Source organism: Schistocerca piceifrons, chromosome 1 (assembly GCF_021461385.2).
Source record: "Schistocerca piceifrons isolate TAMUIC-IGC-003096 chromosome 1, iqSchPice1.1, whole genome shotgun sequence".
NCBI lineage: Eukaryota > Metazoa > Arthropoda > Insecta > Orthoptera > Acrididae > Schistocerca > Schistocerca piceifrons.
Window position 1 is genome coordinate 396,644,744 of NC_060138.1, and position 17,401 is coordinate 396,662,144.

At 49.1% G+C, this 17,401-nt stretch overlaps 5 pseudogenes; all 5 read left to right on the plus strand.

Annotated features, from left to right (window-relative positions):
• The first annotated feature begins 2,005 nt into the window (after positions 1–2,005).
• On the plus strand, positions 2,006–2,218 carry LOC124721275 (annotated as a pseudogene).
• A 3,276-nt stretch (positions 2,219–5,494) lies between these two features.
• LOC124720012 lies at positions 5,495–5,707 on the plus strand (annotated as a pseudogene).
• A 3,279-nt stretch (positions 5,708–8,986) lies between these two features.
• Positions 8,987–9,199, plus strand: LOC124720583 (annotated as a pseudogene).
• A 3,275-nt stretch (positions 9,200–12,474) lies between these two features.
• Positions 12,475–12,687, plus strand: LOC124721280 (annotated as a pseudogene).
• Positions 12,688–15,963: 3,276 nt separating this feature from the next.
• LOC124721283 lies at positions 15,964–16,176 on the plus strand (annotated as a pseudogene).
• The last annotated feature ends 1,225 nt before the right edge of the window (positions 16,177–17,401 follow it).

The following is a 17,401-nucleotide window of genomic DNA, read 5'->3' on the forward strand; positions in this document are numbered from 1 at the left end:
CATTGTGAACGGTTGCAGATCACGACCAATTTCCATCAGACGATCAGTTCGACAAGGGTGTCCCTTGTCAGTGTATTTTATCGCTTTGGCGCTGTACCCCATGCTGCGTGACATCGGACGGATGGTCGATGGTGTTCCTTTCCCAGGCGTCACCTTCCGCAGTGTGGCGTAGGCGGATGGTGTAGGTGTGTTTGTAGCAAACGCCAGGGACATCGATTCGGTTCGCCGAGTCCTCCACGTTTATGAACGAGCATCCGGTGCCATGTTAAAATCCAACAAAATGGTGCTAATCCCACTAGGACCACGATCATTGACCATCGAACGCCCATGCTACCGGATTGTAGGGGAACAACGTATCTTGGGTCTTGAGGTGACTGCCTGTCCACAGCGCATGTTAACACTCACGTGCAGGCGGATTCTCACGCGCATCAGAGGACTTTGCGTGAGTCACACTGATCAACGACTCGACCTCCATCAACGAATCCAACTGATTAATACTTACATCCTATCACGGGCATGGTATGTAGCACAACTCCTTACGCTACCGAAACAAACCAGCAGAGCCATCTCACAAACAGTATATTGCCTATTGTGGCGGCGTGCACTATTCAAAGTTGATGCACAGACTTGTACACTGCCAAAAGTCGATAGTCGCCTTGGACTCATTGACTTTCCCCACAAATGTGCGGCAATCCTGATTCACCGTATCGCCACTTTGCGTGAGATTGACCCAGGTGGGACAACAGCGGTGCTTTTCGACCGTTATCGCCTACAATCGGCGCGTGCACCAGTATGCTTGACACATATTCCATTCCGGATGACGACAGTCAAGGACTATCACCTCAATCAAAGTTACATCCTAGCAGTGGCCACCGACAAGGCACGCACATCGAAGCGCCTTTACTAGGCGCTTCGAGGCCAGCTCACACCACACAAATTGGAGGACAGACGACCGTCGGTCATCTGGCACCACGCTTGGGCTAATATCAACCACCTAGCCCTTCCCACAGAAGTTTCAGCGCTATGGTATCGCGTTGTAAACAATTTAATACCCACTAATCATCGCCTGGCGGCCATCCTCCTATGGCCCTCGGCTGCTTGCGGCCGATGTGGTGACGTAGACACCAGAGAGCATCGTCTCCTATGCCCTCCCGTCACAGAAGTGTGGGACCTTGCACGTGTGCTATTAACGCTGATCGGTGGGACTACACTGGACTATGTGTCAGTCGACTGGTTCCTTAACCCTGGTATTCAGACCAACCCCCGAACACGACGTAACGCAATGGTGTGTCTCTTGGGCCAAAGCATTTTCACGATCTATGACCTTTGCCTCGCAGATGCTGTCTCTTTCATGGACTACCTTTGGAGCCAGCATCGCCTGGCGGAATCTGACCGGAAATATACCATTACTTTTGCAAGATTTCTTAAAGTTGCAATGGTTCATGGTTATCAAAAGGTGTTCCGGGCTAACTAAGGCACCTCGTATAAGAATTGCCTGAGTGTACCCCTGGATCTTTGTCACTCGGACTTTCAAACTACCCTTGACTTACCCATACCCCAGATTTGATATTGGCCTTCTGGGCATCACTAGAGTAGACTGTTCTGTGATACTGATAATATGGAAATTGGTAACATGCGAATTGTGTGAACCTTGTATGAAAAATTATTGGAAAATTGGAAAACGCATAATCTATCTTAGAGGATTATTACTTTGTTAATTCTATGGGCGATGGGATTATCTCGCCAGTTCGTTTGAGTGTGCTGCGTCGCTGTTTTTTTTTTTATTTTGCCTTCATTTCTGTCTTTATTTATTTCTTTCTATTTAGTTTTTAAAATCATCACTTGCCTCACACCTGCAGAGGGAGGTGTGTTTCTGAGTAGTGTGTCGTCGCCCCCTGAGGCATAGCAGAGTATGCCTCCGCTTTTATTTTCGGTTTATGGCAATAAGTCTTGCTACTAACAACACCCTGCTTTACGTGCTGCGTCGACACTAGAGGATGGCGGCATTTTTGGAGAGGAAAAGGTAGGGCTATAGGGGAGGTAGGAGGGAAAAAAAGTGTAGTATCTGCTCTTATCAGCTTAATATCTGATACGTCCTGCATCACACGACCAGAATATTAAACTCATTTTTGGCTTCTGACGGAGTGCTAGGGGCTTGCTCCACCTCTGTAGCGGGTTGGCCCGGCATTGCAGTACCGCCGGGATCGGCCCACCTAAAATTAATTAAAACACAGCCTGAAATGGGTTAACATTCTGCAGTGATCAGATATTCCGCTGGTAGCAAAACTTGTCGTAGTTGTTGATGTGCCCAGTAGTTAGTTGCTTACACACCACGATTTCTTTTAATTAATTTAAGATTATCTTAAGTAATTTTTTTTTTTTTTTTTTTTTTTTGCGGTTAGCCGGACCGCACTTGCAGCCGCATTACGCTAGGCTGGTAATTTATGGGGGCACAGGACAGTGCCTTCGGATGCCTCGTTAGCGTCTCTTATGGTCTGGTCACAGATAATTTTAATTAAATTGTTTGGAGTTATAACCTTAGCTCCTCGCGAACGTCGTCGTCGTCGCCGCCGCACGCACGCAGAATACGTGTGTACACACGCACACACACATATGCAGTAGGTGGTGGACGACGTAAGCACTCGGCTAGGTGTAGCTCGCGCCAGTATAGCTCGCACCGGCCTGACGCTGCTGTGGGGCGGCCTCACGGCTTCTCCACTGCCCTGGCAGCTAGCGGCGTTCAAATAGGAGTCGCAGTTTACTCCTCGACATGGAGGGTAGTACTGGGCTGTTGACGAGTGCTCTCGTATATTGTCGTTCCTTTCGGCACTTGCTTTTGCGATGTTTTCGACGGTCGCCTGTTGCCATATCAGCCCGCACCACCGTATGTCACTCCCTCATGTGGAACGCACACGCTGCAAGCATTTAGGCCCTGACACTGCGGTTTTTCATCTCTGGCGGTACTCCGCAAGGATACCGCCCTTCGATTGTGCCATTCCAGCACTAATCGAAGTGCTAGGTTTTCCGGCCTGTTAGGAGACCGCTTCTGCAAAATGTGCGAGGAGATTTTTGCTGGTTGCGAGCTACCCGCCGATTTTCTAGCTGTACGTATTGGCTTTAATCCAAAGGTCACAGGTCACTGATGGGCTAAAGACGTACGTCCCATCACCGTTCTTAACACTGATTATAAGTTGGTGGAACGAAGTGTGGCTTCACGTCTTAAACAGGGAATGAATAAGGTACTTTGTCCCACTCAATCATGTGGCGTTTCGAATCGAACCACCTTCACCGCTGCTTCTATATACCGTGATGCTGTCTTACTCACTCACCGCCGACGCTCGAACCCCGGCTGCAATTGATCCCTAGATTTCGCCGGTGCCTCCGATAGGGTCTCCCATCCTACCTGCTGGCCGTTATGTAGCGGATGGGTTTCGGGGAGCACTTCATAAGAGTCATCCGGCACTTCTTGGATGGAGCAAATTCCACAATCATTGTGAACGGTTGCAGATCACGACCAATTTCCATCAGACGATCAGTTCGACAAGGGTGTCCCTTGTCAGTGTATTTTATCGCTTTGGCGCTGTACCCCATGCTGCGTGACATCGGACGGATGGTCGATGGTGTTCCTTTCCCAGGCGTCACCTTCCGCAGTGTGGCGTAGGCGGATGGTGTAGGTGTGTTTGTAGCAAACGCCAGGGACATCGATTCGGTTCGCCGAGTCCTCCACGTTTATGAACGAGCATCCGGTGCCATGTTAAAATCCAACAAAATGGTGCTAATCCCACTAGGACCACGATCATTGACCATCGAACGCCCATGCTACCGGATTGTAGGGGAACAACGTATCTTGGGTCTTGAGGTGACTGCCTGTCCACAGCGCATGTTAACACTCACGTGCAGGCGGATTCTCACGCGCATCAGAGGACTTTGCGTGAGTCACACTGATCAACGACTCGACCTCCATCAACGAATCCAACTGATTAATACTTACATCCTATCACGGGCATGGTATGTAGCACAACTCCTTACGCTACCGAAACAAACCAGCAGAGCCATCTCACAAACAGTATATTGCCTATTGTGGCGGCGTGCACTATTCAAAGTTGATGCACAGACTTGTACACTGCCAAAAGTCGATAGTCGCCTTGGACTCATTGACTTTCCCCGCAAATGTGCGGCAATCCTGATTCACCGTATCGCCACTTTGCGTGAGATTGACCCAGGTGGGACAACAGCGGTGCTTTTCGACCGTTATCGCCTACAATCGGCGCGTGCACCAGTATGCTTGACACATATTCCATTCCGGATGACGACAGTCAAGGACTATCACCTCAATCAAAGTTACATCCTAGCAGTGGCCACCGACAAGGCACGCACATCGAAGCGCCTTTACTAGGCGCTTCGAGGCCAGCTCACACCACACAAATTGGAGGACAGACGACCGTCGGTCATCTGGCACCACGCTTGGGCTAATATCAACCACCTAGCCCTTCCCACAGAAGTTTCAGCGCTATGGTATCGCGTTGTAAACAATTTAATACCCACTAATCATCGCCTGGCGGCCATCCTCCTATGGCCCTCGGCTGCTTGCGGCCGATGTGGTGACGTAGACACCAGAGAGCATCGTCTCCTATGCCCTCACGTCACAGAAGTGTGGGACCTTGCACGTGTGCTATTAACGCTGATCGGTGGGACTACACTGGACTATGTGTCAGTCGACTGGTTCCTTAACCCTGGTATTCAGACCAACCCCCGAACACGACGTAACGCAATGGTGTGTCTCTTGGGCCAAACCATTTTCACGATCTATGACCTTTGCCTCGCAGATGCTGTCTCTTTCATGGACTACCTTTGGAGCCAGCATCGCCTGGCGGAATCTGACCGGAAATATACCATTACTTTTGCAAGATTTCTTAAAGTTGCAATGGTTCATGGTTATCAAAAGGTGTTCCGGGCTAACTAAGGCACCTCGTATAAGAATTGCCTGAGTGTACCCCTGGATCTTTGTCACTCGGACTTTCAAACTACCCTTGACTTACCCATACCCCAGATTTGATATTGGCCTTCTGGGCATCACTAGAGTAGACTGTTCTGTGATACTGATAATATGGATATTGGTAACATGCGAATTGTGTGAACCTTGTATGAAAAATTATTGGAAAATTGGAAAACGCATAATCTATCTTAGAGGATTATTACTTTGTTAATTCTATGGGCGATGGGATTATCTCGCCAGTTCGTTTGAGTGTGCTGCGTCGCTGTTTTTTTTTTTATTTTGCCTTCATTTCTGTCTTTATTTATTTCTTTCTATTTAGTTTTTAAAATCATCACTTGCCTCACACCTGCAGAGGGAGGTGTGTTTCTGAGTAGTGTGTCGTCGCCCCCTGAGGCATAGCAGAGTATGCCTCCGCTTTTATTTTCGGTTTATGGCAATAAGTCTTGCTACTAACAACACCCTGCTTTACGTGCTGCGTCGACACTAGAGGATGGCGGCATTTTTGGAGAGGAAAAGGTAGGGCTATAGGGGAGGTAGGAGGGAAAAAAAGTGTAGTATCTGTTCTTATCAGCTTAATATCTGATACGTCCTGCATCACACGACCAGAATATTAAACTCATTTTTGGCTTCTGACGGAGTGCTAGGGGCTTGCTCCACCTCTGTAGCGGGTTGGCCCGGCATTGCAGTACCGCCGGGATCGGCCCACCTAAAATTAATTAAAACACAGCCTGAAATGGGTTAACATTCTGCAGTGATCAGATATTCCGCTGGTAGCAAAACTTGTCGTAGTTGTTGATGTGCCCAGTAGTTAGTTGCTTACACACCACGATTTCTTTTAATTAATTTAAGATTATCTTAAGTAATTTTTTTTTTTTTTTTTTTTTTTTTTTGCGGTTAGCCGGACCGCACTTGCAGCCGCATTACGCTAGGCTGGTAATTTATGGGGGCACAGGACAGTGCCTTCGGATGCCTCGTTAGCATCTCTTATGGTCTGGTCACAGATAATTTTAATTAAATTGTTTGGAGTTATAACCTTAGCTCCTCGCGAACGTCGTCGTCGTCGCCGCCGCACGCACGCAGAATACGTGTGTACACACGCACACACACATATGCAGTAGGTGGTGGACGACGTAAGCACTCGGCTAGGTGTAGCTCGCGCCAGTATAGCTCGCACCGGCCTGACGCTGCTGTGGGGCGGCCTCACGGCTTCTCCACTGCCCTGGCAGCTAGCGGCGTTCAAATAGGAGTCGCAGTTTACTCCTCGACATGGAGGGTAGTACTGGGCTGTTGACGAGTGCTCTCGTATATTGTCGTTCCTTCCGGCACTTGCTTTTGCGATGTTTTCGACGGTCGCCTGTTGCCATATCAGCCCGCACCACCGTATGTCACTCCCTCATGTGGAACGCACACGCTGCAAGCATTTAGGCCCTGACACTGCGGTTTTTCATCTCTGGCGGTACTCCGCAAGGATACCGCCCTTCGATTGTGCCATTCCAGCACTAATCGAAGTGCTAGGTTTTCCGGCCTGTTAGGAGACCGCTTCTGCAAAATGTGCGAGGAGATTTTTGCTGGTTGCGAGCTACCCGCCGATTTTCTAGCTGTACATATTGGCTTTAATCCAAAGGTCACAGGTCACTGATGGGCTAAAGACGTACATCCCATCACCGTTCTTAACACTGATTATAAGTTGGTGGCACGAAGTGTGGCTTCACGTCTTAAACAGGGAATGAATAAGGTACTTTGTCCCACTCAATCATGTGGCGTTTCGAATCGAACCACCTTCACCGCTGCTTCTATATACCGTGATGCTGTCTTACTCACCCACCGCCGACGCTCGAACCCCGGCTGCAATTGATCCCTAGATTTCGCCGGTGCCTCCGATAGGGTCTCCCATCCTACCTGCTGGCCGTTATGTAGCGGATGGGTTTCGGGGAGCACTTCATAAGAGTCATCCGGCACTTCTTGGATGGAGCAAATTCCACAATCATTGTGAACGGTTGCAGATCACGACCAATTTCCATCAGACGATCAGTTCGACAAGGGTGTCCCTTGTCAGTGTATTTTATCGCTTTGGCGCTGTACCCCATGCTGCGTGACATCGGACGGATGGTCGATGGTGTTCCTTTCCCAGGCGTCACCTTCCGCAGTGTGGCGTAGGCGGATGGTGTAGGTGTGTTTGTAGCAAACGCCAGGGACATCGATTCGGTTCGCCGAGTCCTCCACGTTTATGAACGAGCATCCGGTGCCATGTTAAAATCCAACAAAATGGTGCTAATCCCACTAGGACCACGATCATTGACCATCGAACGCCCATGCTACCGGATTGTAGGGGAACAACGTATCTTGGGTCTTGAGGTGACTGCCTGTCCACAGCGCATGTTAACACTCACGTGCAGGCGGATTCTCACGCGCATCAGAGGACTTTGCGTGAGTCACACTGATCAACGACTCGACCTCCATCAACGAATCCAACTGATTAATACTTACATCCTATCACGGGCATGGTATGTAGCACAACTCCTTACGCTACCGAAACAAACCAGCAGAGCCATCTCACAAACAGTATATTGCCTATTGTGGCGGCGTGCACTATTCAAAGTTGATGCACAGACTTGTACACTGCCAAAAGTCGATAGTCGCCTTGGACTCATTGACTTTCCCCGCAAATGTGCGGCAATCCTGATTCACCGTATCGCCACTTTGCGTGAGATTGACCCAGGTGGGACAACAGCGGTGCTTTTCGACCGTTATCGCCTACAATCGGCGCGTGCACCAGTATGCTTGACACATATTCCATTCCGGATGACGACAGTCAAGGACTATCACCTCAATCAAAGTTACATCCTAGCAGTGGCCACCGACAAGGCACGCACATCGAAGCGCCTTTACTAGGCGCTTCGAGGCCAGCTCACACCACACAAATTGGAGGACAGACGACCGTCGGTCATCTGGCACCACGCTTGGGCTAATATCAACCACCTAGCCCTTCCCACAGAAGTTTCAGCGCTATGGTATCGCGTTGTAAACAATTTAATACCCACTAATCATCGCCTGGCGGCCATCCTCCTATGGCCCTCGGCTGCTTGCGGCCGATGTGGTGACGTAGACACCAGAGAGCATCGTCTCCTATGCCCTCACGTCACAGAAGTGTGGGACCTTGCACGTGTGCTATTAACGCTGATCGGTGGGACTACACTGGACTATGTGTCAGTCGACTGGTTCCTTAACCCTGGTATTCAGACCAACCCCCGAACACGACGTAACGCAATGGTGTGTCTCTTGGGCCAAACCATTTTCACGATCTATGACCTTTGCCTCGCAGATGCTGTCTCTTTCATGGACTACCTTTGGAGCCAGCATCGCCTGGCGGAATCGGACCGGAAATATACCATTACTTTTGCAAGATTTCTTAAAGTTGCAATGGTTCATGGTTATCAAAAGGTGTTCCGGGCTAACTAAGGCACCTCGTATAAGAATTGCCTGAGTGTACCCCTGGATCTTTGTCACTCGGACTTTCAAACTACCCTTGACTTACCCATACCCCAGATTTGATATTGGCCTTCTGGGCATCACTAGAGTAGACTGTTCTGTGATACTGATAATATGGAAATTGGTAACATGCGAATTGTGTGAACCTTGTATGAAAAATTATTGGAAAATTGGAAAACGCATAATCTATCTTAGAGGATTATTACTTTGTTAATTCTATGGGCGATGGGATTATCTCGCCAGTTCGTTTGAGTGTGCTGCGTCGCTGTTTTTTTTTTTATTTTGCCTTCATTTCTGTCTTTATTTATTTCTTTCTATTTAGTTTTTAAAATCATCACTTGCCTCACACCTGCAGAGGGAGGTGTGTTTCTGAGTAGTGTGTCGTCGCCCCCTGAGGCATAGCAGAGTATGCCTCCGCTTTTATTTTCGGTTTATGGCAATAAGTCTTGCTACTAACAACACCCTGCTTTACGTGCTGCGTCGACACTAGAGGATGGCGGCATTTTTGGAGAGGAAAAGGTAGGGCTATGGGGGAGGTAGGAGGGAAAAAAAGTGTAGTATCTGTTCTTATCAGCTTAATATCTGATACGTCCTGCATCACACGACCAGAATATTAAACTCATTTTTGGCTTCTGACGGAGTGCTAGGGGCTTGCTCCACCTCTGTAGCGGGTTGGCCCGGCATTGCAGTACCGCCGGGATCGGCCCACCTAAAATTAATTAAAACACAGCCTGAAATGGGTTAACATTCTGCAGTGATCAGATATTCCGCTGGTAGCAAAACTTGTCGTAGTTGTTGATGTGCCCAGTAGTTAGTTGCTTACACACCACGATTTCTTTTAATTAATTTAAGATTATCTTAAGTAATTTTTTTTTTTTTTTTTTTTTTTGCGGTTAGCCGGACCGCACTTGCAGCCGCATTACGCTAGGCTGGTAATTTATGGGGGCACAGGACAGTGCCTTCGGATGCCTCGTTAGCGTCTCTTATGGTCTGGTCACAGATAATTTTAATTAAATTGTTTGGAGTTATAACCTTAGCTCCTCGCGAACGTCGTCGTCGTCGCCGCCGCACGCACGCAGAATACGTGTGTACACACGCACACACACATATGCAGTAGGTGGTGGACGACGTAAGCACTCGGCTAGGTGTAGCTCGCGCCAGTATAGCTCGCACCGGCCTGACGCTGCTGTGGGGCGGCCTCACGGCTTCTCCACTGCCCTGGCAGCTAGCGGCGTTCAAATAGGAGTCGCAGTTTACTCCTCGACATGGAGGGTAGTACTGGGCTGTTGACGAGTGCTCTCGTATATTGTCGTTCCTTCCGGCACTTGCTTTTGCGATGTTTTCGACGGTCGCCTGTTGCCATATCAGCCCGCACCACCGTATGTCACTCCCTCATGTGGAACGCACACGCTGCAAGCATTTAGGCCCTGACACTGCGGTTTTTCATCTCTGGCGGTACTCCGCAAGGATACCGCCCTTCGATTGTGCCATTCCAGCACTAATCGAAGTGCTAGGTTTTCCGGCCTGTTAGGAGACCGCTTCTGCAAAATGTGCGAGGAGATTTTTGCTGGTTGCGAGCTACCCGCCGATTTTCTAGCTGTACATATTGGCTTTAATCCAAAGGTCACAGGTCACTGATGGGCTAAAGACGTACGTCCCATCACCGTTCTTAACACTGATTATAAGTTGGTGGCACGAAGTGTGGCTTCACGTCTTAAACAGGGAATGAATAAGGTACTTTGTCCCACTCAATCATGTGGCGTTTCGAATCGAACCACCTTCACCGCTGCTTCTATATACCGTGATGCTGTCTTACTCACCCACCGCCGACGCTCGAACCCCGGCTGCAATTGATCCCTAGATTTCGCCGGTGCCTCCGATAGGGTCTCCCATCCTACCTGCTGGCCGTTATGTAGCGGATGGGTTTCGGGGAGCACTTCATAAGAGTCATCCGGCACTTCTTGGATGGAGCAAATTCCACAATCATTGTGAACGGTTGCAGATCACGACCAATTTCCATCAGACGATCAGTTCGACAAGGGTGTCCCTTGTCAGTGTATTTTATCGCTTTGGCGCTGTACCCCATGCTGCGTGACATCGGACGGATGGTCGATGGTGTTCCTTTCCCAGGCGTCACCTTCCGCAGTGTGGCGTAGGCGGATGGTGTAGGTGTGTTTGTAGCAAACGCCAGGGACATCGATTCGGTTCGCCGAGTCCTCCACGTTTATGAACGAGCATCCGGTGCCATGTTAAAATCCAACAAAATGGTGCTAATCCCACTAGGACCACGATCATTGACCATCGAACGCCCATGCTACCGGATTGTAGGGGAACAACGTATCTTGGGTCTTGAGGTGACTGCCTGTCCACAGCGCATGTTAACACTCACGTGCAGGCGGATTCTCACGCGCATCAGAGGACTTTGCGTGAGTCACACTGATCAACGACTCGACCTCCATCAACGAATCCAACTGATTAATACTTACATCCTATCACGGGCATGGTATGTAGCACAACTCCTTACGCTACCGAAACAAACCAGCAGAGCCATCTCACAAACAGTATATTGCCTATTGTGGCGGCGTGCACTATTCAAAGTTGATGCACAGACTTGTACACTGCCAAAAGTCGATAGTCGCCTTGGACTCATTGACTTTCCCCACAAATGTGCGGCAATCCTGATTCACCGTATCGCCACTTTGCGTGAGATTGACCCAGGTGGGACAACAGCGGTGCTTTTCGACCGTTATCGCCTACAATCGGCGCGTGCACCAGTATGCTTGACACATATTCCATTCCGGATGACGACAGTCAAGGACTATCACCTCAATCAAAGTTACATCCTAGCAGTGGCCACCGACAAGGCACGCACATCGAAGCGCCTTTACTAGGCGCTTCGAGGCCAGCTCACACCACACAAATTGGAGGACAGACGACCGTCGGTCATCTGGCACCACGCTTGGGCTAATATCAACCACCTAGCCCTTCCCACAGAAGTTTCAGCGCTATGGTATCGCGTTGTAAACAATTTAATACCCACTAATCATCGCCTGGCGGCCATCCTCCTATGGCCCTCGGCTGCTTGCGGCCGATGTGGTGACGTAGACACCAGAGAGCATCGTCTCCTATGCCCTCCCGTCACAGAAGTGTGGGACCTTGCACGTGTGCTATTAACGCTGATCGGTGGGACTACACTGGACTATGTGTCAGTCGACTGGTTCCTTAACCCTGGTATTCAGACCAACCCCCGAACACGACGTAACGCAATGGTGTGTCTCTTGGGCCAAAGCATTTTCACGATCTATGACCTTTGCCTCGCAGATGCTGTCTCTTTCATGGACTACCTTTGGAGCCAGCATCGCCTGGCGGAATCTGACCGGAAATATACCATTACTTTTGCAAGATTTCTTAAAGTTGCAATGGTTCATGGTTATCAAAAGGTGTTCCGGGCTAACTAAGGCACCTCGTATAAGAATTGCCTGAGTGTACCCCTGGATCTTTGTCACTCGGACTTTCAAACTACCCTTGACTTACCCATACCCCAGATTTGATATTGGCCTTCTGGGCATCACTAGAGTAGACTGTTCTGTGATACTGATAATATGGAAATTGGTAACATGCGAATTGTGTGAACCTTGTATGAAAAATTATTGGAAAATTGGAAAACGCATAATCTATCTTAGAGGATTATTACTTTGTTAATTCTATGGGCGATGGGATTATCTCGCCAGTTCGTTTGAGTGTGCTGCGTCGCTGTTTTTTTTTTTATTTTGCCTTCATTTCTGTCTTTATTTATTTCTTTCTATTTAGTTTTTAAAATCATCACTTGCCTCACACCTGCAGAGGGAGGTGTGTTTCTGAGTAGTGTGTCGTCGCCCCCTGAGGCATAGCAGAGTATGCCTCCGCTTTTATTTTCGGTTTATGGCAATAAGTCTTGCTACTAACAACACCCTGCTTTACGTGCTGCGTCGACACTAGAGGATGGCGGCATTTTTGGAGAGGAAAAGGTAGGGCTATAGGGGAGGTAGGAGGGAAAAAAAGTGTAGTATCTGCTCTTATCAGCTTAATATCTGATACGTCCTGCATCACACGACCAGAATATTAAACTCATTTTTGGCTTCTGACGGAGTGCTAGGGGCTTGCTCCACCTCTGTAGCGGGTTGGCCCGGCATTGCAGTACCGCCGGGATCGGCCCACCTAAAATTAATTAAAACACAGCCTGAAATGGGTTAACATTCTGCAGTGATCAGATATTCCGCTGGTAGCAAAACTTGTCGTAGTTGTTGATGTGCCCAGTAGTTAGTTGCTTACACACCACGATTTCTTTTAATTAATTTAAGATTATCTTAAGTAATTTTTTTTTTTTTTTTTTTTTTTTGCGGTTAGCCGGACCGCACTTGCAGCCGCATTACGCTAGGCTGGTAATTTATGGGGGCACAGGACAGTGCCTTCGGATGCCTCGTTAGCGTCTCTTATGGTCTGGTCACAGATAATTTTAATTAAATTGTTTGGAGTTATAACCTTAGCTCCTCGCGAACGTCGTCGTCGTCGCCGCCGCACGCACGCAGAATACGTGTGTACACACGCACACACACATATGCAGTAGGTGGTGGACGACGTAAGCACTCGGCTAGGTGTAGCTCGCGCCAGTATAGCTCGCACCGGCCTGACGCTGCTGTGGGGCGGCCTCACGGCTTCTCCACTGCCCTGGCAGCTAGCGGCGTTCAAATAGGAGTCGCAGTTTACTCCTCGACATGGAGGGTAGTACTGGGCTGTTGACGAGTGCTCTCGTATATTGTCGTTCCTTTCGGCACTTGCTTTTGCGATGTTTTCGACGGTCGCCTGTTGCCATATCAGCCCGCACCACCGTATGTCACTCCCTCATGTGGAACGCACACGCTGCAAGCATTTAGGCCCTGACACTGCGGTTTTTCATCTCTGGCGGTACTCCGCAAGGATACCGCCCTTCGATTGTGCCATTCCAGCACTAATCGAAGTGCTAGGTTTTCCGGCCTGTTAGGAGACCGCTTCTGCAAAATGTGCGAGGAGATTTTTGCTGGTTGCGAGCTACCCGCCGATTTTCTAGCTGTACGTATTGGCTTTAATCCAAAGGTCACAGGTCACTGATGGGCTAAAGACGTACGTCCCATCACCGTTCTTAACACTGATTATAAGTTGGTGGAACGAAGTGTGGCTTCACGTCTTAAACAGGGAATGAATAAGGTACTTTGTCCCACTCAATCATGTGGCGTTTCGAATCGAACCACCTTCACCGCTGCTTCTATATACCGTGATGCTGTCTTACTCACTCACCGCCGACGCTCGAACCCCGGCTGCAATTGATCCCTAGATTTCGCCGGTGCCTCCGATAGGGTCTCCCATCCTACCTGCTGGCCGTTATGTAGCGGATGGGTTTCGGGGAGCACTTCATAAGAGTCATCCGGCACTTCTTGGATGGAGCAAATTCCACAATCATTGTGAACGGTTGCAGATCACGACCAATTTCCATCAGACGATCAGTTCGACAAGGGTGTCCCTTGTCAGTGTATTTTATCGCTTTGGCGCTGTACCCCATGCTGCGTGACATCGGACGGATGGTCGATGGTGTTCCTTTCCCAGGCGTCACCTTCCGCAGTGTGGCGTAGGCGGATGGTGTAGGTGTGTTTGTAGCAAACGCCAGGGACATCGATTCGGTTCGCCGAGTCCTCCACGTTTATGAACGAGCATCCGGTGCCATGTTAAAATCCAACAAAATGGTGCTAATCCCACTAGGACCACGATCATTGACCATCGAACGCCCATGCTACCGGATTGTAGGGGAACAACGTATCTTGGGTCTTGAGGTGACTGCCTGTCCACAGCGCATGTTAACACTCACGTGCAGGCGGATTCTCACGCGCATCAGAGGACTTTGCGTGAGTCACACTGATCAACGACTCGACCTCCATCAACGAATCCAACTGATTAATACTTACATCCTATCACGGGCATGGTATGTAGCACAACTCCTTACGCTACCGAAACAAACCAGCAGAGCCATCTCACAAACAGTATATTGCCTATTGTGGCGGCGTGCACTATTCAAAGTTGATGCACAGACTTGTACACTGCCAAAAGTCGATAGTCGCCTTGGACTCATTGACTTTCCCCACAAATGTGCGGCAATCCTGATTCACCGTATCGCCACTTTGCGTGAGATTGACCCAGGTGGGACAACAGCGGTGCTTTTCGACCGTTATCGCCTACAATCGGCGCGTGCACCAGTATGCTTGACACATATTCCATTCCGGATGACGACAGTCAAGGACTATCACCTCAATCAAAGTTACATCCTAGCAGTGGCCACCGACAAGGCACGCACATCGAAGCGCCTTTACTAGGCGCTTCGAGGCCAGCTCACACCACACAAATTGGAGGACAGACGACCGTCGGTCATCTGGCACCACGCTTGGGCTAATATCAACCACCTAGCCCTTCCCACAGAAGTTTCAGCGCTATGGTATCGCGTTGTAAACAATTTAATACCCACTAATCATCGCCTGGCGGCCATCCTCCTATGGCCCTCGGCTGCTTGCGCCCGATGTGGTGACGTAGACACCAGAGAGCATCGTCTCCTATGCCCTCCCGTCACAGAAGTGTGGGACCTTGCACGTGTGCTATTAACGCTGATCGGTGGGACTACACTGGACTATGTGTCAGTCGACTGGTTCCTTAACCCTGGTATTCAGACCAACCCCCGAACACGACGTAACGCAATGGTGTGTCTCTTGGGCCAAAGCATTTTCACGATCTATGACCTTTGCCTCGCAGATGCTGTCTCTTTCATGGACTACCTTTGGAGCCAGCATCGCCTGGCGGAATCTGACCGGAAATATACCATTACTTTTGCAAGATTTCTTAAAGTTGCAATGGTTCATGGTTATCAAAAGGTGTTCCGGGCTAACTAAGGCACCTCGTATAAGAATTGCCTGAGTGTACCCCTGGATCTTTGTCACTCGGACTTTCAAACTACCCTTGACTTACCCATACCCCAGATTTGATATTGGCCTTCTGGGCATCACTAGAGTAGACTGTTCTGTGATACTGATAATATGGAAATTGGTAACATGCGAATTGTGTGAACCTTGTATGAAAAATTATTGGAAAATTGGAAAACGCATAATCTATCTTAGAGGATTATTACTTTGTTAATTCTATGGGCGATGGGATTATCTCGCCAGTTCGTTTGAGTGTGCTGCGTCGCTGTTTTTTTTTTTATTTTGCCTTCATTTCTGTCTTTATTTATTTCTTTCTATTTAGTTTTTAAAATCATCACTTGCCTCACACCTGCAGAGGGAGGTGTGTTTCTGAGTAGTGTGTCGTCGCCCCCTGAGGCATAGCAGAGTATGCCTCCGCTTTTATTTTCGGTTTATGGCAATAAGTCTTGCTACTAACAACACCCTGCTTTACGTGCTGCGTCGACACTAGAGGATGGCGGCATTTTTGGAGAGGAAAAGGTAGGGCTATAGGGGAGGTAGGAGGGAAAAAAAGTGTAGTATCTGCTCTTATCAGCTTAATATCTGATACGTCCTGCATCACACGACCAGAATATTAAACTCATTTTTGGCTTCTGACGGAGTGCTAGGGGCTTGCTCCACCTCTGTAGCGGGTTGGCCCGGCATTGCAGTACCGCCGGGATCGGCCCACCTAAAATTAATTAAAACACAGCCTGAAATGGGTTAACATTCTGCAGTGATCAGATATTCCGCTGGTAGCAAAACTTGTCGTAGTTGTTGATGTGCCCAGTAGTTAGTTGCTTACACACCACGATTTCTTTTAATTAATTTAAGATTATCTTAAGTAATTTTTTTTTTTTTTTTTTTTTTTTGCGGTTAGCCGGACCGCACTTGCAGCCGCATTACGCTAGGCTGGTAATTTATGGGGGCACAGGACAGTGCCTTCGGATGCCTCGTTAGCGTCTCTTATGGTCTGGTCACAGATAATTTTAATTAAATTGTTTGGAGTTATAACCTTAGCTCCTCGCGAACGTCGTCGTCGTCGCCGCCGCACGCACGCAGAATACGTGTGTACACACGCACACACACATATGCAGTAGGTGGTGGACGACGTAAGCACTCGGCTAGGTGTAGCTCGCGCCAGTATAGCTCGCACCGGCCTGACGCTGCTGTGGGGCGGCCTCACGGCTTCTCCACTGCCCTGGCAGCTAGCGGCGTTCAAATAGGAGTCGCAGTTTACTCCTCGACATGGAGGGTAGTACTGGGCTGTTGACGAGTGCTCTCGTATATTGTCGTTCCTTTCGGCACTTGCTTTTGCGATGTTTTCGACGGTCGCCTGTTGCCATATCAGCCCGCACCACCGTATGTCACTCCCTCATGTGGAACGCACACGCTGCAAGCATTTAGGCCCTGACACTGCGGTTTTTCATCTCTGGCGGTACTCCGCAAGGATACCGCCCTTCGATTGTGCCATTCCAGCACTAATCGAAGTGCTAGGTTTTCCGGCCTGTTAGGAGACCGCTTCTGCAAAATGTGCGAGGAGATTTTTGCTGGTTGCGAGCTACCCGCCGATTTTCTAGCTGTACGTATTGGCTTTAATCCAAAGGTCACAGGTCACTGATGGGCTAAAGACGTACGTCCCATCACCGTTCTTAACACTGATTATAAGTTGGTGGAACGAAGTGTGGCTTCACGTCTTAAACAGGGAATGAATAAGGTACTTTGTCCCACTCAATCATGTGGCGTTTCGAATCGAACCACCTTCACCGCTGCTTCTATATACCGTGATGCTGTCTTACTCACTCACCGCCGACGCTCGAACCCCGGCTGCAATTGATCCCTAGATTTCGCCGGTGCCTCCGATAGGGTCTCCCATCCTACCTGCTGGCCGTTATGTAGCGGATGGGTTTCGGGGAGCACT